The 20,345-nt window shown below is 42.6% G+C and overlaps 1 protein-coding gene across 4 annotated transcripts in view; it reads right to left on the reverse strand.

Moving 5' to 3' along the window:
• Window positions 1–20,345, reverse strand: part of ADD1 (adducin 1) — a 93,754-nt gene extending 73,409 nt beyond the window's left edge. For all 4 annotated transcript variants that reach the window (XM_055434471.2, XM_055434469.2, XM_055434474.2 and 1 more), the window contains exon 1: window positions 20,187–20,345. The gene's annotated coding sequence lies outside the window, so the exon portion shown is untranslated. The remainder of the gene's footprint in view (window positions 1–20,186) is intronic.

The following is a 20,345-nucleotide window of genomic DNA, read 5'->3' on the forward strand; positions in this document are numbered from 1 at the left end:
TTAAACAATGTCAGGCCAAAGAAGGAATCATAATGAAAATTTGAACACACATAATAAAAATATTATACTTTGAAACTGCTGGGTTTACTAAAGACCTACTTCTAGAGAAATGCATAGCCTTCAACGTTTCTACAGAAATGGATAGCCCTCAACACTTCTATTAAAAATAAGTATGCGATCAACTTCTAAGAAGTCAGAAAAAGAATAAACTCCAAACCACTCAGCAATCAAACTATGCTTTATATAATTTCTAATCCTTGAAACTACTCTGAAAGTTAGATTATAGCTTAGACTATATAGCTACAAATGTTCTGCTTATCTGAATTTAAAAGCACTAACCAAATTCGCTGACCATCCAGTGGTTAGGACTCGACGCTTTCACTGCTGGGGCCCAGGTTCAATCCCTGGCCAGGGAACTAAGATACTGCAAGCCATCAGATGTGGCCAAAAAATGAAAAAACAATCCATATGCTCCTTCAGGGGGAAAAAAACATACATCACATACGATGTGACTCATGTATCCTCGCAACTCTCACTCAGTCTTCATTTTTACTGAGAATAAAGATGACATCATGGCTGTTTTCACAGCACAATAAAATATGGGGTCAAGAGCTGAAATAACATACAAATAATTAATTTTAAAAAGGTTCTGGCAACCTTCCATAGCTGTAGTCAGCAAACTGTGCACTATTTTCCTGAGGATTCTACTTCACCCCAGTGCATTACGAAGACATCAAAATGGAAATTATCCACCAAGAAAAAGTAAAAAACATACTTTAAAATTGCTAGCTTGATTTTTATGAAGTAGAAATAATAAAAATAACTGTGAGTGAGTGATAGGAAACATTTCAATGATCTGGAGAGTGCGCCTGTCCCTACAGAGAAGCCTCTAGCAGAAGTCTCTGTGTCCTCACCCTCAGAGGCTTCCACGCTCTCTGATCTGATGAGCCGTGAGCCCTTGAAGTGGGACCTCTGTTCCTGTTGAGTTTGATGCCCAATGCCCACCCAGGGCAATGCCTGGCACACTGAAGACCTTTTTAAAAGTTCCATGAATTAATGTCTCCTAAGTGTGACTACTATTATTACAAACTAGAGACAAACAAAATTCATACTATTACTGCCTGACAAAAAGCCGGAAATGTTTCCCTGAAGAAATTCCCTATTTTCCAAAATAAACAAACAACCCAGGCAGAAAGCAGAGCACATTCAGTATTTCAGACATTCTAGGTAAGGGACATTCCTCGTGGTGATGCTGTCAAAGTACGCAGTGTTTCAGTTCCCGGGGACAACATTCAGAATAAACTTAGCATGTGGATGACGGGGTCACCCAGCCCCCCCCAACAATGGGCAACTATCTTCACATCTCTCCTATGGAAGTAGACAGTCCTAAAGGGAGTTCATTCCATGAGACTCAGCATTATTTCTACCCTCCCTTCTTGACTGAAGTTCTGTGCAATAACCTATCACCTGGGAACAAGGCTGGCCTCTTAACTGAAATATTCTTAAATCTTGGAAAGGATGGTTCAACCACAAAGTTCGTGCTAAGCTGCAAAAGCGTACAGCTGTAACAATTATCTCTGCACACAAATTTACTTAAAAAAGAAAAAGTTGGAGTAGCTAGTAACCAGGGCTCTTTACGGCTTTCCTGTGCCTTTCCCTCCTAACACCTGCTTCTCCCTGGTGTGTACACTGGAAGAGGAAAGGAAAGGAAATGCACACTGACAGGACACCTACATCCCACACGCACTCAAAAGCCCCACTGTGGCCCCACAGCAACTCCAGGCAGACAAGACTGTTATGATCACTACTTCTGTTTCAACAGGATAAAACAATGAGTTCAGAGAATTTCATCAACTTGATCAGGGCTGTAAAGTTTAAGTGGCAAGATGCATCCAGATGCCATACCCCGACTACCCAGCAGCATACTAACAGTTGACAATTTAGTTACTTCAGTGAGAATAAAAATGCCTAATGAAGTATTCACATTTTTACAGCTTTACTGGTCTGTATTCAGATATCATACAATTCACCAACTTCTGATTGCAGCCAGGAAATTAAAAGACGCTTACTTCTTGGAAGGAAAGTTATGACCAACCTAGATAGCATATTAAAAAGCAGAGACATTACTTTGCCAACAAAGGTCCGTCTAGTCAAGGCTATGGTTTTTCCCGTGGTCATGTATGGATGTGAGAGTTGGACTGTGAAGAAAGCTGAGCGCCGAAGAATTGATGCTTTTGAACTGTGGTGCTGGAGAAGACTCTTGAGAGTCCCGTGTACTGCACGGAGATCCAACCAGTCCATTCTAAAGGAGATCAATCCTGGGTGTTCATTGGAGGGACTGATGCTAAAGCTGAAACTCCAATACTTTGGCCACCTCATGTGACGAGTTGACTCACTGGAAAAGAGTCTGATGCTGGGAGGGATTGGGGGTGGGAGGAGAAGGGGACGACAGAGAATGAGACGGCTGGATGGCATCACCGACTCGATGGACATGAGTTTGAGTGAACTCCGGGAGTTGGTGATGGACAGGGAAGCCTGGCGTGCTGTGATTCATGGGGTCGCGGAGAGTCGGACACGACTGAACTGACTGAACCGCAAGTGTACAGTTCAGTGGGTTTTAGTATATTCACAGACACAAACAACCGTCATCACAATCTAATTTTATGACATTTTCAACACTGAAGAAGCCCCCCACACACTGGCAGTCACTCCCCATTCCTATTCCTCCCCCCCCACCGCCTCTTTCCCTGGCTCCCTTCATTTAGCATAGCGTTTCTAAGCTCAGCCACACTTAGCATGCATCAGTATTTCACTCTCTATTACTGGGTTTGTTCCCATGTTTCAGCTATTAATAATAATACTGCTATAAACATTCATGTACCAATTTTTGTGGAAATGCTTTTTCATTCAGCATTTGCATTTTCAAAGAGTTTTCACAAGATGTGACAGAAAAAACTGAGGCTAGGCGCAGTTACGTGACTTCCTCGTGCAGTGCTGGGTAACGCTCAGGGACCCTGCAGTAAACTCACACCTCCTGACTGAAGAGCTGCTCCCTCCTTAGCACCACACTGCTGCTCTCCTCCATAAAACGCCAAGCAACAGCATGCAGATGAGAAAACCTGCTTCTCAGGTGAGGTGACCCCTGAGTCATTCCCAATAAGTCAAACCATAAGGCAAATTTAAATTAAGCCTTACCAGATTGAGAGAAGGGGAGAACAAGTGTCAGAGGCAGGATACTGTAAAGGGCCCTCCCAGAGGACAGCTTCCTCCTCCTGTGCATACACAGAGAGTTGCCAGCTGCAGAGACACACAGGGAGCCAGCATCCACTGCACCTGGCCCCTGAGGGCACCCTGGCTGTTATCTGCCTGTGCCTGTGGGATTGATCCCAACCTCAGCCTGAGGCCCACAGGTCCCCGGAGCTCCCAAGGCCTCGGTGCAGAGCTGAAAAGGGGACAGCATTTGGGGGCATACACTTTTGTGGTTAATTGTATAAACCCCTTTACCAACCTCCTGAAATAGTTTATAGGCTTATAACACTTTTGGTAATAAGGTTCAGAAATATGGTTAATAATTATATCAGTAATATAGTAATAGCCACTTACTAGGTAGCATTTAATTCATTTAAACCTCTTCAGTTCAGTTTAGTCACTCAGTCATGTCCAGCTCTTTGTGACCCCACGGACTGCAGCACGCCAGTCTTCCCTGTCCCTCACCAGCTCCTGGAGTATCCTCACATTCATGTCCATAGAGTCAGTGATGCCATCCAACCATCTCATCCTCTGTCGACCCCTTCTCCTCCTGCCCTCAATCTTTCCCACCATCAGGGACTTTTCCAATGAGTCAGTTCTTCACATCAGGTGGCCAAAGTATTGGAGTTTCAGCTTCAGCATCAGTCCTTCCAATGAACACCCAGGACTGATCTTTAGGATGGACTGGTTGGACCTCCCTGCAGTCCAACGGACTCTCAAGAGTCTTCTCCACCAGAATTTAAAAGCATCAATTCTTCGGCACTCAGCTTTCTTTACAGTCCAACTCTCACACCCCTCCATGACCACTGGAAAAACCACAGCCTTGACTAGATGGACCTTTGTTCGTCTCTGCTTTTTAATATGCTGTCTAGGTTGGTCATGGAGAAGGCAATGGCAAGCCACTCCAGTACTCTTGCCTGGAAAATCCCATGGATGGAGGAGCCTGGTAGGCTGCAGTCCGTGGGGTCGCTAAGGGTCGGACACGACTGAGCGACTTCACTTTCACTTTTCACTTTCCACTTTCACACATTGGAGAAGGAAATGGCAACCCACTCCAGTGTTCTTGCCTGGAGAATCCCAGGGACGGGGGAGCCTGGTGGGCTTCCATGTATGGGGTCACACAGAGTCGGACACGACTGAAGTGACTTAGCAGCAGCAGCAGCAGGTTGGTCATATCTTTCCTTCCAAGGAGTCAGTGTCTTTTAATTTCATGCCTGCAATCACCATCTGCAGTGATTCTGGAGCCCAGAAAAATGAAGTCATCCACTGTTTCCCCATCTATTTGCCATGAAGTAATGGGACCGGATGCCATGATCTTAGTTTTCTGCATGTTGAGCTTTAAGCCAACTTTTTCACTCTCCTCTTTCACTTTTGTCAAGAGGCTCTTTAGTTCTTCTTCACTTTCTGCCATAAGGGTGGTGTCACCTGCATATCTGAGGTTATTGGTATTTCTCCCTGCAATCTTGATTCCAACTTGTACTTCACCCACTCCAGCATTTTGAATGATGTACTCTGCACATAAGTTAAATAAGCAGGGTGACAATATACAGCCTTGACATACTCCTTTCCCAATTTTGAACCAATCTGTTGTTCCATGTTCGGTTCTAAATGTTGCTTCTTGACCTGCATACAGATTTCTCAGGAGGCAGGTAAGGTGGTCTGGTATTCCAATCTCTTTAGGAACTTTTCACAGTTTGTTGTGATCTACACAGTCAAAGGCTTTGATGTAATCAATAAAGCAGATGTTTTTCTGGAATCCTCTTGCTTTTTCTATGATCCAGCAGATGTTGGCAATTTGATCTCTGGTTCCACTGCCTTTTCTAAATCCAGTTTAAACGTCATAATAACTGTAAGACAGGTACCATGATCACCTATATGTTACACATACACACTTTCTTATGTGGGGAATACATGCAGTTGGTGGCTGTACAAACTGGTACAGCTCCTTAGAAGGGTAATTTGGAGACAGCTATGCCAATTAAAGGGAGTCTCTTGGACAGCAAAGAGATCAAACCAGTCAATCCTAAGGGAAATCAACCCTGAATACTTGTTGGAAGGACTGATGCCGAAGATGAAGCTCCAATATTTTGGTCATCTGATGAGAACAGCTGACTCATTGCAAAAGTGCCTAATGCTGGGAAAGAGTGAGAGCAGAAGAGGACATCAAGAGAATGAGATGGCTGAATGGCATCATCAATGCAATGCACATGAACCTGGGCAAACTTCAGGAGATGGTGAGGGACAGAGGACTCACATGCTATAGTTCATGGGGTGGCAAAGAGTCAGACACGACTGGGTGACTGAACAACAACACGCAAACTATCCTTGGACCAAGCAATTTCATTTCTGAATCGATATGTACAGATATTTTCACAGTGCCCAGAGACAAGGAATGCTAACCTTAAAAAGCTTATAACGGCAAAAATCTGGAAACAAATACCTATCAATATAGCAGTGATTAAATAAATTATATAGGTAAAAGAAAAAACCTGAGGCTATTAAAGAGAATCAGATAGATCTGTGTGCTGCTATTGCACATTTGCCAAGATGTATTAAAGAGAACAAAATCAGTATCGCTATGTATAACAATTTTAACAATTTATTTTTTAAAGGAGGTATGTACACACCACCACTCCAGCTCTGTGCTCCTGGGCAAGTTTCTTAACTTGCCTCATGGCTTCCTTGTCTGCAAAATGGTACAATAATACTCCCCACAGAGTGCACAATAAAAATTACCTCTGGCTATTACTATAACTTAATAATTATTTAATAATGATACTAAAAGATGCTTACTCCTTGGAAGCAAAGTTATGACCAACCTAGACAGCACATTAAAAAGCAGATGTTACTTTGCCAACAAAGGTCCGTCTAGTCAAGGCTATGGTTTTTCCCGTGGTCATGTATGGATGTGAGAGTTGGACTGTGAAAAAAGCTGATCGCCTAAGAATTGATGCTTTTGAACTGTGGTGCTGGAGAAGACTCTCGAGAGTCCCTTGGACTGCAAGGAGATCCAACCAGTCCATTCTAAAGGAGATCGATCCTGGGTGTTCATTGGAAGGACTGATGCTGAAGCTGAAACTTCAATACTTTGGCCACCTCATGTGATGAGCTGACTCAATGGAAAAGACTCTGATGCTGGGAGGGATTGGGGGTGGGAAAAGGGGACGACAGAGGATGAGATGGCTGGATGGCATCACCGACTCGATGGACATGAGTTTGAGTGAACTCCAGGAGTTGGTGATGGACAGGGAGGCCTGGCGTGCTGCAATTTATGGGATCGCAAAGTCGGACACGACTAAGTGACTGAACTGAACTACTACTAACTTTGTCATTATTAGATAGGCTCCACCAAAAAAAATTCATTTCATATCTGCACTACCCAGTGCCAGGCACCAGGCAGGTTTAAGGGACACTGGCAAACAGCACCTGCTCTGCTTCCTCATCTAATTCACAGCCCATAAGGGCTTTCTTTTCCCAGATGTCTAGCCTTCATTACCTGCCCCCACCAACAGGCAAGAAGGTCTCCACTGCCCAAACGCTCTCCCCCAGATGCACACAGATTCCATCTCTAATGAAACGTCAGCTCCTCAGAGAAGCCTCCTTCACTCTCCCATCTGCAACAGACCCTGCTGCCGTCATTCTCCAACCGTTACTCTGCTTCTGTGCTCTTCACAGCAGTTATTACTGCGACAGGCTGGCTTTATCACCTCATCTCACTCTAGAACGGACACTCCCAAGAAAGGGACACGCATCTTACCCCAGCTCTGTTCATCGTGCCTAGAGGAGTCCCCAGCACAAAACAGGTGCTCAGTAACTGTATGTGAAGAAACGGGACTCCAAGTTAGTGAAAGCTACAGAATGGAAAATATCCTTGCAGAATAACATTTTAAAAATTACTGTTGTCACTTTATCCTGGCAGAATAGGTTTTCAAGATACTGTTCAGTTAAAATTTAAGTGTCCTCCAGACTCCACTCCTGCTGCATTTAAAAATACTATTTTTTCCCATGTAGGAAAAATGCTATTTTTTCTTATGTATATTTTAAATTAATATAAAATCATATCCAGATATGCTCAACAAGTTTAAGCTAACAGATATCAAAAATAATGTTATACATTAGGCACAACAGTTGTTTAAAAAGGTACTTCTGGAATAAAGCTCAAAGGGCAAACGAAATTAAACCTGCTTATTTTCACTCCTTCCAACTGAAGCCTGCTGTATGTAGAAGGTCAGAACAAGCATGAACTATTAAACAGCTCTGTTAAACTTTAATATTATGCTATGTCAAAGTTCTTAAATATTTTAAATATTTGAAAGAGCCATGTGACAGCTAGTAAGCACTGAACAAACTGAGCAAGTATCAGCATATTTAATCTGCTACTTAACCAACTCTCATATTCAGCTTTTAAAACCTCAGACTAAAAGAAATTCAAAAAAGGACAGCCCTATACTTACCGAAATAACTTGCCAAAGCATAGGGGAAAATAAAAACAAAATGATACATCAGATTCACAAGTAAAGCAGGTAAAATGTTGCTGTTATTGTTGTTTCAGTGACTTTATATTCTCAAGGAGGCTAAGTGAAGTCGCTCAGTCACGCCAGACTCCCTGCGACCCCACGGACTGTAGCCTGTCAGGGTACTCCATCCATGGGATTTTCCAAGCAAGAACACTGGAGTGAGCAGCCATTTCCTTCTCCAAAAGGAGGCTAGGAGTTTATGTAAAAGAAAATGTTGCCATTCACCATCTACAGCATAGTAAAAATTCCACCATCTACAACATAGTAAAAATTTTAAAGTCCTACTGCTAACAAAACAGAGCAAACAAGGCTTAAGAATGTTTATAGGAAGAAATAATGATTCAGAACCCAACAATGTAAAATTTACAATGTCTGGAATCCAATAAATAATTACCCAACAAGCAAAGAAGCAGAAAAACAAGATCCATATTGGAAATATAAATCAATCAAACCAACCGAGAACTGAAAGTCAGGTTAAAAATTAGTGGACAAGGTCACTAAAACAGTACAACTATACTGCTGCTAAGTCGCTTCAGTCGTCTCCGAGTCTGTGCGACCCCATAGACAGCAGCCCACCAGGCTCCCCCATCCTTGGGATTCTCCAGACAAGAATACTAGAGTGGGTTGCCATTTCCTCCTCCAATGCATGAAAGGGAAAAGGGAAAGTGAACTCGCTCGGTCGTGTCTGACTCTTCACAACCGCATGGACTGCAGCCCACCAGGCTTCTCCGTCCATGGGATTTTCCTACATACATTCAAAACCTCAAGTAGAGAGATGGAAGATATAAAAATGACACAAATTGAAATTCTAAAGATGAAAACTACACCATGTAAGATGAAAATTTACACTGAACAAGATTAATGGTAGATTAAACACTGTAAAGAGTAGTGAATTTGAAGACAAAGCAATTAAAAAAAAAAATCAAAGGAAAAAGACAATCAAACAAATGAACAAAGCATCCCTGAGCTGTTGGTCAACTTTAAACAGTCCAGCATGAATGGAACTGGAGTTCTCAAAGATAACATTGAGAAGAAAATATACACGAAAAGATAATGACCAAAATTTTCTCCAGATTGATGAGCAAACCCACATATCTATAAATCTGGATCTATAAATTTGGTTTTATAAACCCAGAGATCCAAGAAAGCTGCTCAATGAACCCCAAACACAAGAAACATGAAAAAAAAAAATCCACTGAATTCAAAAGCACATCAAGGGACTTCCCTGGTAGTCCAGTGGCTAAGGTTCCTTGCTCCCAATGCAGGAGGCCCCAGTTCAATTCCTAGTCAGGGAACTAGATCCCACATGCCACAACCAAAGATCCTGCGTGCCACAAGTAAGAACTGGTATGTCAAAGAAAGAAAAGCACATCAAAATAAAACTGCAAAACCAGTGACAGGAAAATCTTAAAAGCAGTCAAAGAACAAGGACACGCCACGTAGGAGAACAAAGACAAGTGCGACAGCAGACCACCTGCAGGAAATGATGCAGCAAGAAGACAGTGAGGCAACATCTTTAAAGTAAAATGAGAAGATTTCAGCCCCGAGGAGTTGAGTTTCAAGACTCTGGCTCAAATTTACAATTCTGCATAGTAAGCTGCTATGGCAATGGCACCTCTGCATTATAAGCATTACATTTTCTCAAAAACTGATCTCTTATTTGGCAAGATGAGCTCCAGTATGTATAGCATAGCTTTTTCAGTACAATCTTTCACACCCAAAAGGCATGAGATAAGTAATAGTTGGGGGTGCATTTAAGAGAAGTTAATGCACCATTAGTAATGGTTCCTCTCTCATTTTTGCCCTCAAGTATATTCTAAATATGTGATAGTAACTCAACACACTTAAGCAACACCTATAGCTTACAAAGTACTTTTTAATTTAATCATCATACCAATTCTCTTTTTTTTAATATTTATTTTTATTCATTGGCTGCATTGGGTTGTGGCACACAGGCTCTCCACTTGCACCTCCAGAGCATGCAGGCTTAGTTATTATGCGGCATGTGGGATCTCAGTTCCCTGACCAGGAACTGAACTCACGTCCCCTGAACTGCAAGGTGGACTCTTAACCCCTGGACTACCAGGGAAGTCCCAAATCATCATACCAATTCTTTGAAGTACTTATGGAGGGCATTATCATACCCACTGTACAAATGGGGAAACTAAAGGTCAAAAAAGGAAAGTGATGTGTCCAAGGATGTGAGGTGGAGAAAGTGATGGAGGTGAGGGTAGAAAAGGAGTTTTGCCATTTCCTGGGTTCTCCCTCTGGGCCAGGTATAATGCTAGCTTAAGATTAATCTAGCAAAATTTGCAGCAACAGGGAGGGACCTAGAAATGATCATACTAAATGAAGTAAGACTGAAAGACAAATACCATATATCACTTATATGCAAAATCTAAAAAGATAATAATAATGAACTTATTTACAAAAAAGAAACAGATTCACAGACTTCAAAGACAAACTATGGTTACCAAAAGGGAAAGGGGGGAGGTAAGTTTGGAGTTTGGGATTAACATACACACACTACCATATACAACATTATCAGCAAGGACCTACAGCATGACACAGAGAACTCTACTGAGAGAAAAAGGATATATGTAAAACTATCACTTTCCTGCACACCTGACACTAACACAACACTGTAAACCAACCATACTCCAAGATAAAATGAAAAGTAAACTCAATAAAAGATCTATTTAGTGAAGAAAGTTAAACAGCGAGGCATAACCAGGTCTTCCTAACTCCACGTAGTGCTCACCATTAAGCCACAGCTGAAATATGTTATCTAAAGGACAGACACTCATTCTGGGCTAGAACTAGAATAATGAAGCTGAAACTGCTACTCAAAGAAAAGCAAAGCAGATTTCCTGAACAAAGGAGAGTCTTTATTTCATTTCAGTTCAGTTCAGTCGCTCAGTCATGTCCGACTCTCTGCGACCCCATGAATCACAGCACGCCAGGCCTCCCTGTCCATCACCAACTCCCGGAGTTCCCTCAAACTCATGTCCACAGAGTCGGTGATGCCATCCAGCCATCTCATTCTCCGTCGTCCCCTTCTCCTCCCGCCCCCAACCTTTCCCAGCATCAGAGTCTTTTCCAGTGAGTCAACTCGTCGCATGAGGTGGCCAAAGTATTGCAGTTTCAGCTTTAGCATCAGTCCTTCCAATGAACACCCAGGATTGATCTCCTTTAGAATGGACTGGTTGGATCTCCTTGCAGTACAAGGGACTCTCAAAGAGTCTTCTCCAACACCACAGTTCAAAAGCATCAATTCTTCGGCGATCAGCTTTATTTCATTTACTATAATGGATAAAGCTCACGATGACAGCCCTGCAGCCAATATCACGTGGCATCTCAGGACAGTGCTTCTCCTCCATAGGACCTCACTGCAGACCAAAGCAGGAAGCAACAAAAGAAACTCCACTGGCAAACAAAACAAATAAGGGGAGAAGGCAGATGTCTAACTTGGTCTAATGAAAAAATTTAAACTCCGGGCAGAAATCAGCAAATGATGCCCCACCTGAAGCCAAGTCCAGCCCACTGCCTATTTTTATAAGGGCCACAAGCCTTGATTGATTTTTAAAGGCTAGAAAAAATAATATATGCAACATAAATATATGATGGACATGAAAATCAATTCAAATTTCAGAATCCATAAATAAGGTTTTATTGGACAGTCGCTGTCACGTACGATCACCTATGGCTGCTTTCATGCAGCAGCAAAGCTGAATAGTTCAGCTGCAACAGAGATCACATAGCTTTCAAGAATTTGCCTGCAATGCAAGAGACCTGGGTTCGATCCTTCGATCAGGAAGATCCCCTGGAGAAGGGAATGGCAACCCACTCCAGTATTCTTGCCTGAAGAATCTCATGGACAGAGGGGACTGGTGGGAGCTCCAGTCCATGGGGTCGAAGAGAGTCGGACATGGCTGAGAGACTAACACTCACTCAAAGCCTAAAATATTTATTATCTGGCCCTTTACAAAATGTCTGTCAACTTCTGCTTTGAGGAAACAGATGAGCCTTTAATAATTTGCCATGAACTTTATTTCTCACAGCTAAGCTTTTAAAAATTAACTGAAGATCACTAATGCAACAAATATTTCTTAAGGACCTGCTCTATTCCAAGCACGTGCTAGCCTCAGGAAACAGTAATAAACAAAGCACAGCTTCTGCCCTCACCGGGAGACCAGGGCCAACAGTTATCATCAGGTGGCTGAAGTGACAGGACTAACAAAGCGTGCAGAAGGCAGGCAGTGCAGCCTGGTGTTGCAGAGCATCATCTCCAGCCAGACATCCTTGATTTGAATCCCAGCTCCACCACCTCCTATGCAACCCTGGCAATCAAAACTTTCTTAGCTTTTCCATCTTATGAGATGAAAATAGTATCCACTCAACAGGATTGTTTTAAGGATTAAATTAGATAATACTGGGCTAGCAAAAAAAAAAAAAAATCATACAGTTTTTTCCGTAACATCTTACGGAAACACCTGAATGAACTTTTTGGCTCCCACTCATAAAAAGTACAATGCCTAGCACACAGTAAGTTTTTAAAAAGACAAAAATTTAAGCTTATAAACTGGATTTAGAAAGCCTGTGTTGCCACTTACAAGCATATCCCTATTTTCAATAGTCATTTAAACAGAGACAGTGAAAGGCAAGTCCAAAGGCATTTAACCACAATGTATGCACTCAATGTGAACAGTAAACCCACCTTCACAGCTCAGTCTAAAAAAAAAAAAAAATTAAGAGCTAGACAGGTTCTAGGAAGGCCATGTAAATGCAGCATAAATGGGCAAGTGGAAGAATGGAAGAGAGTGAGCTGGGAGATCATCGTAAGAAATCTGGGGGAATTCTCTGACTTGGTGGTTAGGACTCAAGTGCTTTCCCTGCCAGGGGTCGGGGTTCAATCCTTCGTCAGGATCATTCCCACAAGTCATAGGGCACAGACAGAAAAGAAAGAAGAAATTTTGATTTCTGTCCTAAGTACAAAGGGAAGTCATTGGATTGATTTGTTTGTAAAATTACTTAATTTATTCTGAGTACATAATCCAATTACATGAGTCAAAACTCCAAAGGTTTATTTATGAGGTTATCCAGTAAAATGTAAGGCTTCTTCCCACCCCTATCCAACAGCCACATTGTTACCTAAAGGCAACTATTAATACTTTATGGGTCTTTGAGCAGTTTTAGCAAGGCAGACCATGATCTAATTTCTATTGTATGTAAATCACTCTGGCTGCCAGGTGGACAGTAAGTAGAAAGTAAGGACCCGCAGGGACCAGCTGCACAATGCTATGGTAGTCCAAGAGATACGACAGCCACTGGGACCCAGGGTGGTTTAACAGTGGCAATGGGACAGAAGGACTGATCCAGGATGTATTCTGAAGGTAGAACAGACAAAACTGATGTTACCAGACAGCATTAATGACTAAAGCTATAAGCACTGGTTTTCACACACTAAAGTCTACAGGTCTAGCATTTTAGATTTTAATGGCTAAATACTCAAGAGTTCAGTGATTATGAAGACAGGTAATAAATGAGAGAATAGATAACAGAAAAAAAGAGATTACTACAATGTGACATTTACAAGTGGATTAATACTGTGTCAATATGAGTTGGATGATTTTATGTCAGAAATGACATTTTTGAAGCCAACTTCAAACTGCATTATTGCAGTTGAGGGGCTGAAGTAACAGCTATTAAAAAGCAAAAAAAAAAGTGAAAGTGAAAGTGAGCTCTTCTAGCATCACCACTGGCTGACTACCACGTAAGAGAAGGCTGAAGTCCCAACAGAGCAGAGCTCAGGAGCGCGACATCACACTTACGTGAGGTGCTTCTCACCATTCTGGTCTCTTTAAATGCACCAGAACAATTTCAACACTCTACAGACAAGAACATTCATTAGAAGCAGTCACATCTTCCTGAATGAAGCATGGCACAACCATATACAGGAGCACGGTGCAACGGAAAGGAATGGGAAACACGTCTACAACTACAGTCTGGCACAGATGCCACATGTCAAGTGGTGAAAAAAGTCTGATGGCATTAGGGAAGCACAAATCAAAACTACAAGATACCCCCTCATACCCATTAGGATGACCATTGTGGCTACTATCAAAATAAAGGAAACAAATGTTCCCAAGGATGTGAAAAAATTGGAGTCCTTTTGCTCTACTGGTGGGAATATATCAATAAAATGGTACCGCCACTGTGGAAAACAGTACAATGGTTACTCAAAATTTTTTAAACAGAATTACTATCTGATCCAGCAATTCCACTCCTGTGTACGTAACGCAAAGAACTGAAAGTAGGGTCTCAAGGAGGTATCTGTACATTCCTGTTCATAGCAGCAATTTTCACAATTGCTGAAATGTGGAAGCAAATCAAATATTTGCAGAAGGATGAATGAATAAACAAAGTGTGGTATTTACATACTCTTGAAAGATGATGCTGTGAAAATGCTGCACTCAATATGCCAGCAGATTTGGAAAACTCAGCAGTGGCCACAGGACTGGAAGAGGTCAGTCTTCATTCCAATCCCAAAGAAAGGCAATGCCAAAGAATGCTCAAACTACCGCACAATCGCACTCATCTCACACGCTAGTAAAGTCATGCTCAAAATTCTCCAAGCCAGGCTTCAGCAGTATGTAAACCGTGAACTCCCAGATGTTCAAGCAGGTTTTAGAAAAGGCAGAGGCACCAGAGATCAAATTGCCAACATCCGCTGGATCATGGAGAAAGCAAGAGAGTTCCAGAAAAACATCTATTTCTGCTTCATTGACTATGCCAAAGCCTTTGACTGTGTCGATCACAATAAACTGTGGAACATTCTGAAAGAGATGGGAATCCCAGACCACCTGACCTGCCTCTTGAGAAACCTGTATGCAGGTCAGGAAGCAACAGTTAGAACTGGACATGGAACCACAGACTGGTTCCAAATAGGAAAAGGTGTATGTCAAGGTTGTATATTGTCACCTTGCTTATTTAACTTATATGCAGAGTACATCATGAGGAACGCTGGGCTGGAAGAAGCACAAGCTGGAATCAAGACTGCTGGGAGAAATATCAATAACCTCAGATATGCAGATGACACTACCCTTATGGCAGAAAGTGAAGAGGAACTCAAAAGCCTCTTGATGAAAGTGAAAGAGGAGAGTGAAAAGGTTGGCTTGAAGCTCAACATTGAGAAAACAAAGATCATGGCATCTGGTCCCATCAATTCATGGGAAATAGATGGGCAAACAGTGTCAGATTTTATTTTTTTGGGCTCCAAAATCACTGCAGATGCTGATTGCAGCCATGAAATTAAAAGACGCTTGCTCCTTGGAAGGAAAGTTATGACCAACCTTGATAGTATATTAAAAAGCAGAGACATTACTTTGCCAACCAAGGTCCGTCTAGTCAAGGCAATGGTTTTTCCCGTGGTCATGTATGGATGTGAGAGTTGGACTGTGAAGAAAGCTGGTCGCCGAAGAATTGATGCTTATGAACTGTGGTGTTGGAGAAGACTCTTGAGAGTCCCTTATACTGCAAGGAGATCCAACCAGTCTACTCTAAAGGAGATCAATCCTGGATGTTCATTGGAGGGACTGATGCTGAAGCTGAAACTGCAATACTTTGGCCACCTCATGCGACGAGTTGACTCACTGGAAAAGACTCTGATGCTGGGAAAGGTTGGGGGCGGGAGGAGAAGGGGACGACGGAGAATGAGATGGCTGGATGGCATCACCGACTCTGTGGACATGAGTTTGAGTGTACTCCGGGAGTTGGTGATGGACAGGGAGGCCTGGCGTGCTGTGATTCATGGGGTCGCGGAGAGTCGGACACGACTGAGCGACTGAACTGAACTGAACTGAGAATGTTATTCAGACTTTAAAAGGAAGAAAATTCTGATACTTTCTATAGCATGCATGAACCCTGAGAACACTATAAGTGCAATTAGGTCAGACAGAAAGACAAATAACCACATGATCCCACTTATACATGGACCCTCAAAACAAGACAAAAAGCAATTCCTTAGCCAGTATTTTATAATAACTATAAACGGAGTATAATCTTTAAAAATTATTTATCACCACACTGTATACCTGTAACTTACATGATATTCCTTCAATTTGAAAACAAAAAACAATTCCTAAACATTGAAAACAAAAAACAAAAGAACATTACACATCCAGTCATAGCAAAATCATGCAGTAACTACTCTGCTGCTGCTGCTAAGTCGCTTCAGTCGTGTCTGACTCTGTGCGACCCCATAGACAGCAGCCCACCAGGCTCCCCCATCCCTGGGATTCTCCAGGCAAGAACACTGGAGTGGTTGCCGTTTCCTTCTCCAAAGCATGAAAGTGAAAAGTGAAAGTGAAGTCGCTCAGTCGTGTCCGACTCTCAGCGAACCCATGGACTGCAGCCTATCAAGTAACTACCCTAAGCAACTTTAAAACACCGTAATTTGACTACGTATTCCAAATAACGATACAAAAAAACCTCTTAAACACCTTTTATTAGTTGGTGGTAGTGTTCATATTGTTCTTCTGATATACAGTGTAGGGTAAAACAATGAGTGATCAGAATCAAGACGTCTGTCTCAGAAGGAAACAGAGACACATGCAGATTGAAAAAGTTGAGCAGGATTCTGTCCTCTTGCTCTACAACTAAAGGTGTCAGCAATTGCCATGTGTGCAATGAAAAGACCTAGAAACAATGATCAACTGAGCAGCAATCAACAACTCCAGGACACAGACTGTAATTACAAAATATTATTTTTTCATTAAAAAAAAGCAAGGCCCCTTGGAGAAATGATGATTCCAAGGCTGGGACAAAAAATGTACAACATGAGCCTGGTGTGGTTTGTCATACCAGAAAAAAGAGCAATCAAAGACTTGTGTCTAAAGGATTTAGGAGCCAATTTGAACAGATTTCTATTACACAATGATGGAACAATTCGAGTCTCAATAAGGATCTACAATGAACTGAACCATATAAATATGTTTAAATCCATGAATTCACAATGACACAAATACATACACACAACTCACTGGCTACTTTTGGAGGATGCCAACTCATTATTTTGAAAACTAATATAAAATGTAGGATTGAAAACTAATATAAAATGTAGCAGGATTAAGCATTTATCCTGCCTTTCCTAAGAGTTACAATTCAAGGTAACCAAATAATGAAGGAAGGGAAATTGCTCTTTACAGAAATATTCCAGCTAATAAATGATGAAGTTATATAATTAATATATCAACATTTTTAATACCTAATCAAAGAATGACTCTAAACATTGAGCATTAAGGGATCCAAACAGGAAGAAAGACTACTTGCAGCAACATCGATTGACCTAAAGATTATCATACTAAATGCAGCAAGACAAGGAAAGACATCATATGATATCACTTCAGTGAAATTAAAAAAGTATGCAAATGAACTTATTCAGGAAACAGAAACAGACTCACAGACTAAGTAAACAAATTTATGGCTACCACAGGGGAAAGAGGGAGCAGAATAAACTGGGGATTTGGGATTAACAGATACACACTACTATATAAAAAATAGATTGAAAAGTACCTACTGTTAGCACAAGGAACTATACTCAACATCTTTTACTAACCCATGATGGACACAAGCTGAAGAGAATATGCATCTGATATACACACGATACATACACCAGAAACACTATAAATCATCTATCCGTTCCGTTCGGTTCCGTCGCTCAGTCGTGTCCAACTCTATGCGACCCCGTGGACTGTAGCCTACCAGGCTTCTCCGTCCATGCGATTCTCCAGGCAAGAATACTGGAGTGGGTTACCGTTTCCTTCTCCAGGGGATCTTCCCGACCCAGGGATCGAACCCAGGTCTCCCACATTGGAGGCAGACGCTTTAACCTCTGAGCCACCAGGGAAGTCCCTTATAAATCATCTATACTGCAATTTAATTCCTGTGGTCATGTATGGATGTGAGAGTTGGACTGTGAAGAAAGCTGATCGCCGAAGAATTGATGCTTTTGAACTGTGGTGTTGGAGAAGACTCTTGAGAGTCCCTTGTCCAACCAGTCCATTCTAAAGGAGATCAATTCTGGGTGTTCATTGGAAGGACTGATGCGAAAGCTGAAACTGCAATACTTTGGCCACCTCATGCGACAAGTTGACTCACTGGAAAAGACTCTGATGCTGGGAAAGGCTGAGGGCGGGAGGAGAAGGGGACGACAGAGAATGAGATGGCTGGATGGCATCACCGACTCTGTGGACATGAGTTTGAGTGAACTCTGGGAGTTGGTTATGGACAGGGAGGCCTGGCATGCTGTAATTCGTGGGGTCGCGGAGAGTCGGACACGACTGAGCAACTGAACTGAACTGAACTGAACCCTTATGTGCCTGCTAACCTATAAAGTCTTCTTGCCAAAAATAAACCAAACCTGAATCTGGTGACGCCAAGCTCTAACTAAATTACATTACGTTTACAGCAAATACTATGTAGATAAACTACAAAACAGAATAAAATCCAGACTAAGTAATTCGACAGGACAAACCAACAATTTCAGCAACAAATAAATTACAAGCAACAACAAAAGATGGAGGAGGAGCCTATAGATTAAAACATGTCACAATGTACGCATTTGTATCCTCATTCAAACTGTTAAAATCAAGAAAATATACATACAGAAATATTTAACAGCTAAAATCACATGACATGTTGGGTATGAGGATACAGGTAAAGCAAAACTAGCCATGAGTAAAATAACTACTGAAGCTAGATGAGGGTAAAGAGAGGTTTATTATACTAGTCCCTCTACACGTGGTGGGAAGAATTAAACATGTAAAAATAAATAAATCCAATTTAATCTCTAAGTTTCACATAATAAAAATGTCTTTTTGATATTAGCTGTCAAACTGTTAAAAATTATGACAATCAAGAAAATTTTAAACTGGTCGGATATTTGATTATTTTTTTAATGTTTTTTAAGGTATCGTTTAAAGCACTTCAGTATTTACTGATTCAATACAAGGACAACTTGAAAGAACTAACTAAAAACTAATAATCATCTAAAGAAACACCTTTTACAGCAAAATCAATAACTGAATACCAAACAAAACCTTAGCAATATCAGACATCAAAGAGTTAAAGGAGAAAATGGCTAGCTGTACAAATTATATTTTAGAGAGGAAACTATCCCACCTTTTTTAAGACTGGGTAGAACTTAGATTCACGTCTTTGGGTGAACCTCTGTAAATGAAACCACACAAGCAGTAAAACAAATCATACCATTTGTCCTGCTGTAAACCACATCAAAACTCTTGAAAAACAGTTGGGACTGCCAAAACCATTCACTTCCTTAAAAAACAACTTTACCATTCTAGTGTAACCCACAATCAAAATACCAAGATTCCGGATTTAAATAACTAATTTACACGTGGGCTGGCACTTGCCCGTTAACTAAAGACCCCAGGTGTACAATCCAACCCTCACACAATTCATCTTTGCCGGGGGTGCCGTCCCCTCTCCGGCGCTCATCGACTCTGACTGGTTTTTACTGGGCGCCTTCACTGATGTGTTTAAGCAAAGACGACAGTGGACCTTTCAACAGCTTATTCCCTGTCCTCATTAAGATGTAACCAATTTTTCACCCGCAAAAAAAAAATCCTTCTGTAACAACTTACAAGCAGCACTGCATACAACGTTCAGCTATGTTTTTGGCCCGTGCGGATATGACAAACTGCTTTCTATCATTTAGGCATAAAATCATATGGTCACACCACTGCTGGCAGTTCCAGGTTAACCCCCCCCAAAAAAAAACACTTTTTAGGGTAAGAATGCATGAAGTGAACGCAAAAGCTTACGAAATCTCCCGACCATGAATTACTCGAGCAAAAATAAAACGGTTAAAAGGCAAGAGACCCGCTGACACTCCCCGAGACGAAAAAGAAAGGAAAGAGAGGGCGAAGAGCAACAGCCCCTTCCCTCATCAAGGTGCAGGACAGCCCTATTACCGTCCGCAGGCAGATGTGGCTTCTCTCTTTCGGCAGAAGCTGTCGTTTTCTTAAAAAAAAAAAAAACACACAGAGCAGACGGCGGGCAGGATCCGGATGCCCGCGTCTGTCTGCGTCTGTGCACGGACGCCGGAGCCGCTGGCACCGCGGGGCCCGCGCCCGCCGCGCCGGCCCACCGGCCAGCCCGCGCCCTCCGTCTCCACAGGGACCCCCGAAGCCCACCGACAAGCTGCCCAGCCGTCTCCACGGACCAGCCCCGGGCGCCACGGTCTGCAGGAAGCAGGCGCCCCCCGCCCCCGCCCCCCAAGGCCAGGGGCCGAAAGGCCGGGACCCCTCCCACGGCGGCCCCCGCCCTCCGCGCCGCCGCCGAAGGCTCGCCGCTCGGCCTGCGGCCCCGGCCCGCCGCCGCGCTGCGCACCAGCCTCACCTCAGAGGCGAATGGCGGGCAGCGCGAAGGCTCCCAGGTCCCGGCGCGACAGCCGCCCGTCCGCTCCGGCGACTCCGGCTCCGCCCCCCGTCCGCCGCGCGAACCCCGGCCCGCAACCCGGCCCGCCCGGCCTCCCGCCCCCTCAGCCCTCACAGCCCC

This window comes from Moschus berezovskii, chromosome 5 (genome assembly GCF_049115385.1).
Source record: "Moschus berezovskii isolate FMDL1 chromosome 5, NW_MosBer_1.0, whole genome shotgun sequence".
NCBI lineage: Eukaryota > Metazoa > Chordata > Mammalia > Artiodactyla > Moschidae > Moschus > Moschus berezovskii.